This window comes from Nuphar pumila, chromosome 2 (genome assembly GCF_984573655.1).
Source record: "Nuphar pumila chromosome 2, dmNupPumi1.hap1.1, whole genome shotgun sequence".
In the NCBI taxonomy this organism is placed as follows: domain Eukaryota; kingdom Viridiplantae; phylum Streptophyta; class Magnoliopsida; order Nymphaeales; family Nymphaeaceae; genus Nuphar; species Nuphar pumila.
In genome coordinates this window covers 65,006,802-65,016,222 of record NC_143250.1, presented here as the reverse complement: position 1 = coordinate 65,016,222, position 9,421 = coordinate 65,006,802, and positions in this window count along the sequence as shown.

Here is a 9,421-nt window from a genome sequence, read left to right as displayed (position 1 = left end):
TATTATACTCAAGGGTGAGAAGAGGTTTTTACAAGCATTACCAGAAGTTTCAAAATCATGACATAATAGAGAAACATCATCCTAAAGGTGTCAACTCTGAAGTGTAGAAAGAGATTTGCATATTTTTCATCCAAGATTATTAGACGATAAATATTAGATGTATATTTATAAGTAAATAAATGTTCAAATTTTTAGATATTTGTTTACTAACTGATCTTCCTTTGGTTAACAATATATGTCGAAGAAAAATTCATCGAATAAAGTAAAATAGACTATTCAACGTACTAGTGGATTTTCTTCGTACCTCTAGAGGTATCATATGAGGGTAAGTTTCTTATTATCTAAGTTTAGTTTTTTTATATAGTATAATACTAAATATGTTTAATCTAATAGGTTCTTAATTTGTTATTTGCAGATTGAAATAGATGGGAAAAAACTAATGGCAAGTATATTTTACAAAGAGATGCACACAATTCATCTGTAACGAAGCAGAAGACACCTTTGTAAGTAACTCATACTTTATAGTGTCACATTCATTCATTGTATTTTGTACATTATCATTAGTTACTAATAACCAATTATTAATGATGTGCAAATGAAGTTGCAATATGTGGAGATTAAAAATTCAACATCTTCTTCGTAAAGAAGCTCATCGATGACACAACGAGATAACTTTGTCAAGGTTCTCAAAAAGTGGTATCGACATGTGAGGGAGATGTGCACATTTTTTCTCCATCCAAACCATCCTACTTCAGCCAAGCTCAAATTTCATATCTATCTACTCATTTGAAAGCAACGCAGATGGATGTCCAACAATTGAGAGATGAAATGGCGTACGAGAGAGAAGTAACTAGAAAGCTCATAGAGGAGATGCATGCCTTCATGGATGCACAAAGACAGAACCTTCATTCTAGATCTAAAATTTTTAAACTCTTTGCTCATATGAGAAGTGTATATATTTTGATGAATTAACTCTTTGTAATAATTGCTATAATTAAATTTTGATTTATATAAATACTAAAAGTGTATATATTTGTTGCAAGTTTGGAGATGATAAAATAGAGTATAAGAGGTTTGCATATGAAGTGTGTTTGTTGCAGGCTTAGAGAGGATGTAGTGGGTTTGCATTTGAAGTGTGCTTGTTGAAGGCTTGAGAAAGATGTAAGGGGGTTTTGTATTTTTTAAGTGTATATTTTTTGAAGTGTATTTGAAGTTTTTGTTGAATGTATATTTCATTTGTTAATTTTAGTATAATTGAAGTTTTTGTTAAAGTGTATATTTGAAGTGTATATATTTGAATATATTTTTTTTTAAAGTAATTGATAGTTTTAAATTTGCAAGTATATGACATATAATGGCTACACTCCTGTCTCGCCGTTATGGGTGAGATCCCTTTCTCGCCATTATAGTCAGCCTATAACAGAATGCTAATTCTTTCTGTTATAACCTATAATGGTGACTTATTTCTCCCTATTATAGCCTACAACGATGAGTTGATGCTCGCTGATATAGGCTATAATGATACAAAAATGTTATAACCTATAGGTAGCCTATAACTGCTATCTAGAAATCTCATTATTATAGGGTATCTTGCTGTTAAAACAATCTCTCTGTTGTAGGCTACCTCTCGGCTATTAGTGTTCTTAGTTTCGACGAGTAATCTCGTTGGTGTTGAGTCACCTTTAATGGATACCTATAAATGTCATTGTTATCGGTGAACAAATATCATTTTTTTATAGCAACTTATTGACCAGAATTCTCACCGTTGTAGGCGAATAATGGCAAAAAATAAAGCAATAGTGGTGAGAAAAATAGGGGTGAAAAAAATCACAGCTATTGACTCTCATCCCTGTAGTGTTTGTCTTCTTATTAGTTGAAGAAAGCTATTAAGGAGTAAACCGTTGAACAAAATTAGCATTTCGTTAAGTGTTACGGTTTTACCTTTTTACACTCCATAATCAGCTTGGAGCATAGCTGTGTTCTCCACGTCGACATGCATTGAATTATAATAATGGTCATAATGATAATCAACCACAAGATGTAAGAGTCAAACCTAACTTGCTTAATTGGATGTGAGGCGACGTATTAGAAAAAGATAGTATTATTGAGGTACCGCTTTATTTATTTTGCATCAGGAGCAGTTGTAGTTATTAAGAGAACAATTAAGAAGTAAATTAAGGGTCGGTTTGCATGTCTTGGAGAAACCATGTATATTCTGAGCTTCTTTCAACTGAAAAGATGGAGACCTTTAAAAAAGCTAGATGGTTCAGACATAGAAGTTGAGCTTATTCACTGAACAACCATCATGCTGCTGGTTGCAGTTGTGTTGGTCTTGATGTGGTCTGGGTTTAGAGAGAGAGAGAGCTTTTAAAACCTCGAAGACTCAGCTTCCAAAAACCACACTTTTGAAGAAAAAAACTTGCTTCCAATATAAAAATTAATGAACTTCCTTGATTTTGGAAATGTTTTTTCATGTTAAAAGCGTTGTACTTTTTTTTTTTGGAAAGATATGCTTTTGTCATAAACTCTACAAATAAAATGAATATTTTTGGTAAAAAAGTCTTATGATTCACTCCAAGTAAAAAAAATAGTCTTTAACTATACATTTATGTCATTTCCTACTTATTTTGATTGTTGTTTCTTATCTACTTCCCTTACGTTATGCGTCACCCCTTCATGCATCAAATCATTTCTTAAAGGGGTAAAGTTTGATACCTTGTGGATTCCAAATCCTCTAGTGAAAAACTCTAATAATAATAATATTAGTATTATTAATAATATTATTATTATTATTTATGCATCTGACCATCCAGATGTGATCTATATATTTTGTTTAGTAGAAATCAGCTCATGCATCATGTTTTTCCAACTTATATCTTAGCTTTTTTTTGGGGTTGAAAAATGAATGGCTTGCAATGTACAAAGTTTTCCATCATTAAAGAAAAATAATGTTTTTACATATAAAAATTACGATGCAAAGGCCGATTTCTTATTCTTTTGACCTTGCTTAATACATCTAGGGGTCAGATTTGGTCAAAATGACCTCTCCCTTTGAGTTTCAATGAGGGTAGCCAATATTTTTCTCTTCTTAACCACCATCTTCTAGCACGATTAATCATGGGTCCAGCTTCATCTTTATTGAAAAACCAAGCAATTCAAAGTTACCTTACATGCCAACATCAATCATCATAAGAAGGTCCACAAAAAAAAAATAACGGCTACTTTAAAAACAGTGAAGCAGAAACACCACGCTGGTCTCTCGATACAGGTTCCCACATGTCAGAGCACCATCCATTAGAAAAATGCATGGTTGCCAATAATGCACTCATTGACATGGGTCTGGTTATGATGATTTGGCATGTGGATGTATCATATATAGTGGCAAGTTGGCCATTTAAAGAAGTACCATTGTGGTCGTTGTCTTGAAGAAAAAATATTTTTTTTCTGGATAATCCCAGAAAAAATGCTTCAACAAAATGAAGTGAGAGGACTTTCTATGATGATCTTCATCTCACGAGGGTATCCCATTATAATTAGTTAAATAGCTGTGAAGATAAAGACAGGAAACGTCTTTTGGTAGTTTGAAAAGCTTAATATAATTGTCAAGACTCTACGGCATTGGGATTTTCCCAGTGGGGGACAACCTTGCCATAGAATAAAAAGTTTAAATTTTTTTGGAGAAAATCTTCGGAAAATATCAACATAAAATGTTTATAATACAGGAAGACATATCAAAATATAAACAAAATATAAAAATGTAAACTTGTTGCGTTAACATATGAAAGATCATGACTTTAAAAATGTGCCATATTTTGAAATTTGTGATTTTATTGAAGTTTAATTAGTTTTTCAAAAATATCGCAATGTTATATATATATATAGAGAGAGAGAGACGAAACATGATTTCAACGTAGCCACAGAAAGGGTCAACAGAGTTGAACCCAAAGAAAACAAAAGCATAAAAACAAAACAAAAACAGGCAGGAGCAAACAAACAAAAAACAAGCGGCTCATGCAGGAGCCGCAAAACGAATAAGGGTCGGAGGGAGGGGAGCGATAGTAGGAGGAGATGTTAGATCGAGAAGATGAATACGCAGATTCGGCTAAACATCCACTATTTTTTTTTGCGCAAGATGATTAATGTCGATCGGAGATTCCTGAAAAAGGACAACGTTGCACACCATCCAAACGAATCACCAAGTGGTAAACAACCACGACCTCTCGATTAACCGCCACCGCTTACTACGCCGAAGGCAGACCAAACCTAAGATGAGGTCTAGCGCAACAGACTCCCCCATAACCAGGACCTCTGAGTGCCTCCAAGTCCTACGAAAGATCTCCATAAAGGTAGGGCAAGACCATAAGAGGTGGAACGAGGATTCTTCAACAGCATGACAAAGCACACACCAGCTCGAAAGCCCCACCCTTTTAAGGTAGAGTGAGTTTGGACCTTATTGTGCAAGATTAACCATGCGAGGACCCAAGAACGGGGTGAAGAGCCCTTCGCTCAGAGCGCATATTCGGGCAACCAGGCTGCCTCCGAGAAAAGCAACGATCTATAGACTTTGTTGGTCAGGGACCTTCCGGTAGGAGCAATAGCCCAATGCACCAAGTTACCAATATCGACGGGATCATCAAAATTATCGTTGAAGGAAGCTAAAGCCGACAACCATGACTTACGCAAATGAAAAAATGCTCCACGCCGCGAGCGGAGGAAAACCGAAAGGTGAGAAGAAGGCCCATACTTAAAGAGAAAAAAAGTAGCACAAGGATTATCCAGTTGATGAGCAAGTCAGCATTACTTAGAGACCAAGGTAATATTCCTGAGTCTGGGGACAGGAATACCTAAATCGACCATAAAATGCGGCAATACCACCGAACGTCAGCCAACCAAGTGTCGCTTACCCTTGAGATGACACCCAAACCAAAGGAAGCCTGCCAGCAGATGCATCAACTGCTTCTCCACACCCACAGGCATAAAAAACACATACATAAAGAATTCTGAAATGGTCGAGAGAACATGCTTCACTAAAGTTAGGCGGCTAGTGCACGAGAGATAAGAAGCTTGCCACGAAAGTAATTTGCGCTTAACTTTAAGAAGCGTCAGAGCCCAGACCATAGAGGAAATACACTTAACTTGTAATGACAAACCCAAGTACAACATCAACAACTTAGATAAAACATAGTTAAATTTTTTTATCCCAGCAGCTAACATAGAGGGTTGGACGTGAAACATAGAAATGGAACACTTTTGCTCATTGAGAGAAAGGCCAAAAAGAGAGATAAAAATTTGAAGAATAAGCTTGAACGAAGCATCTGCTGAACACAAAAAATAATCATATCATCAACATAAATAAGAGCATGAGCATGAAAGTCCTGGACCGGTAAGGGATCAATGAAACTGCAGGCAGCAACCCGCTTAAGCAGTACAACAAGACCCTCAACGATCGTATTGAACAATAAAGGCGAAAGAGGGCAACCTTGACGCAGACCCCGCTCCAGCTTGAACCGTTCCCCGAAAGTGCCATTGATATTCAGCATAGCCTGAGCATTCGAGACTAGTTCCCTAACCCAACCAGAGAACCGATGACCAAATCCAAAGTTCGATAACATTTAAAATAAGAAGGGTTATTGCACAATATCAAAAGCTTTATGAAAATCTAATTTAAGAATGAAAAAAGGCTGGCTGCAAAGATGCAAAGAGTGCACAACCTCGGTTGCCATGATAAAAGAATGATGAACCCTCTTATTATTGATGGAGGTGGTCTAAGAGTTAGAGAAGATCTATTGAGCTACCGATTTCAGCCTGTTTGCCAAAACCTTGGCAATCATACGATAAAGTGCACTCGTCACCGAGAGATATCCGAAGCGTCGACGTCTTTAGGAATAAGCAAAGTAATAGCTAAATGAAAAGGGTAGGGCAACCTGGAATTGCAATAAAACTCATCGAAGAGGCTAACCATATCTGATTTGATAGAATCTCAAAAAATCCTGAAAAAGCCAACATGAAACCCATCAAAGTCAGACGCTTTTCAACCAGACAGATCCTTGATAGCATGAAGGATCTCAACATTCGAGAATCTCCTTTGTAAAACACAGGTTTGGTCATGAGAGATCACCCGTATCATGATTGACCCAATATTCCTCTCTGCAACCACTGAAGAGGCATAAATAAACTTGAAATAACGCGTGATGGCCGGGTTGACAAGTTGATCAGAGAAAAAGACACCCTCAATGAAGATAGAAGGGATGACCTTCCTTCAATGATGATGGGACACATAGGAGTAACAAAATTTAGTGTTGCCATCACCGGCTTTGAGTCAATTCACCCTGGATCGCTACTTTTAACGAATTTCATCTCTGACTCTTCAGTTATTCAATAGCATAGATAGCTAAATGGACCTGGCCTGAAAACTCAAAAGCTGAGGTTCAGAAAAAGCATCAATGAAAGACATAGACCGGTAGAGAGAGACGGAAGACCAAAAATTTTCAAAGTCTTAGAAATCAAGCCCAAGTGTGCTTTTCTGCCACATTTACCAAAAACTTGTAACTTGGGGCTAAGACAGAAAAATGTCCTATACATTTAAATGTACAATGTTACCTTGCAAGTGGAAGCTTCTAAGAGTGAGGGCTTATGTCTTTGGTTGGCAAAAGCAGAGTAATTCCTTCCGTGTTGGCGATGGCCAAAGTTGTGACAGTGAATCGTTTAGTCGATGCACAGATTCCTCAGTACTGCACACAGAAATACAAACATAGCTTCCTTTGCATACAATTTACTACAGTACAACAATGATAAATGACAGAACGCGCGCATCCTTGTCTGCCAGTACACTATTTGGTTGAGAAACAATCCCCCTCATCTCAATTTGGCTTATTGATGTTGTTTACCATTGCAAATGTACCAAGAAAGCAATTGGAAAAAATGATAAGAGAATCAATTTTCCTTCATGCCAATTTGGTATATCTGCATTTACTTGAGAAGGTTGCACCACGTGTGTGTGCGCGCGCGCGTGTGCACTCCTGCAAGTATAATACTTTTTTCTTTTTAGATAACCAGAGAAAACCACCACACTCTCTTGCAAACTCATTGATGCAAAAGCCCAGAGAAAACCACCCGCATCGGTCAGTTTTGAACTCTTGATATTCCTTTAACTTGGAGTCTTTCATGAGTCCCCCCTACCAGAGCCAAGCCCTCATGGACATCTCCACTACAATACTTGATACTTAAAATGGAAATATTTTATTATTTCTTCACACACTGTTCATAAAAGGATGCTCATTGGAACAGAGCTCAAGGGATTGCTTGCTCCGAAGAGCATGGTAGTCAAATAAAATAAATAACTACTAAAAAAAGTAGAAAAGAATAGAATGGAAGTCTCCTTATACAAGGTTAGCTGGTAAAAATTATAATGTAAGTTGGTCTCCATATAACCCATTTTCAAAGTCAGAGTTACTCGTTTCAAAGGAACCTCAAAGTCTAAATAATTAAATGAGATGATGTACTAAAAGATCAGAAGCTTTTATTTTTCATTTTCTTATTTTGACCACTGAACATTTTTTCTAAAATAGGTACAAATCAGTCATATGCATCCTGACTGGTTTATAATTAATCCATTAACCATGTGACAGTTTTAAACTGAGGCATGTGAATGGTGGAACAGATTTGCCTATTTTTCACATAAATTGTTCATCAGCAGTTACCGTATTTCCACTTAATTACTTCAAAAATCGTAGTAAGATACGGCAAACTGGCACATTTATGGAAATTCCGGATTCTTCAAAATCCTGAGAGATTTACAGCCTTATGTATAAAAGAAAGACAAGATTTGACACTCTGTCCTTAGCTTTTTAGGTCTTTTAAGTTATATATGTGAATCCTGATAACATATATGACATCATGCATGGTTGGGTTTACCATCTGGTTGAATGATGAATCCCTTTTGCAAATATGGTCAGTTTATTATACCATAGTTCAGAGACTTTGCCAATGACTCTTGATAGAGGAGGGTGTTGTGTGTTCTCCCTGAAACACAAATTCGCGTGTTCCTGTGTGTATGGAAGAATATCTTGAGACCCACGATAATTCATATGCCAATGTTTCCCACGATGACTTTATAATAAAATAACATATAAAAAAGGTAGATATACTTTTGACAGAAATGTCCTTCCGTAAGATAGATATGCATGAGACAAAAATGTCCTCCCGCCCTCCATATATACATTTGCACGTTCCGCCTTTGTTGTAGCACAAGCTAAAAACAAAGGCAAAAGAAAGAAAATGAGAAGAGGGTGAAGCAAAGAAAGACACTTGTTAGATAGAAAACTTTTTTTGGTTCGTTCCTACCTCATAGAGATAACTATAAATCAAACAACTGGTTTGATCATTGGTGGGCATCAAGGGGGATTTGTCGGCCATCTCTTTTTACAGTCTTCTCTTTTTCTTCAATTTTGTTAGGCAGTATAGAAAAAAACAATGAAGCACAAACATTCCAACAAGTTCCATTAAAGTGTAGTGAGTATCTTTTCATGTCATTGTGCTATTGTTGAAGAACGTATGTCATCGTGAGTATCATTAAGGCGTTGTTTTGTTATTTCAGTTAGATTTTATCGTTTCAACGGTTGGAAACTTGAAGACATTTGTAAGACGCTGGGATCTGTTGACAAGAATGCTTGGTTACAGATGTGAGCAAGGACCTCTACACCATCCGGTATCGTCCATTCACTCAGTATATGCAATGTAACACAAATTGCGGTTGTAGTAACATATATATCGATTTATGAGATATTGTTTTGTTTGTAATATATTATGCTGAATTATCGTATATCGATTTGTAAGATATTATGTGTTTTCTAGTGTCGATTTATGAAATATTTTTTTGTTTGTTGCTATTGATTTGTAATATTATGTTGAATTGACGTATATCAATTTATAAGCTATTATGTGTTTTCTAGTAACAATTTGTGAGATATTGTTTTGTTTGTTAAAATCGATTTGTAATATATTATGCTGAATTGCCGTATATCGATTTGTAAGATATTATGTGTTTTCTATTATCAATTTGTTAGGTATTGTTTTGTTTTTTAATATCGATTTGTAATATATTATGCTGAATTGCCATATATCGATTTGTAAGATATTTTGTATTTTCTATTATTGATTTGTGAGATATTGTTTTGTTTGTTACTATCGATTTGTAATATATTATGCTGAATTGTCGTATATCAATTTGTAAGATATTATGTGTTTTCGAGTATCGATTTATTAGATATGATGTTGTTTATTAATATCGATTTGTAAGCTATTATGCTTAACTAATCGATAGTCGTTGTTATATGCATCTTGAATAAATCGTAGTAAATGTATGCACTGGCTAACGCAAATTGATATTTTGCACATGACAGTATTAAGCATATCAACTAGT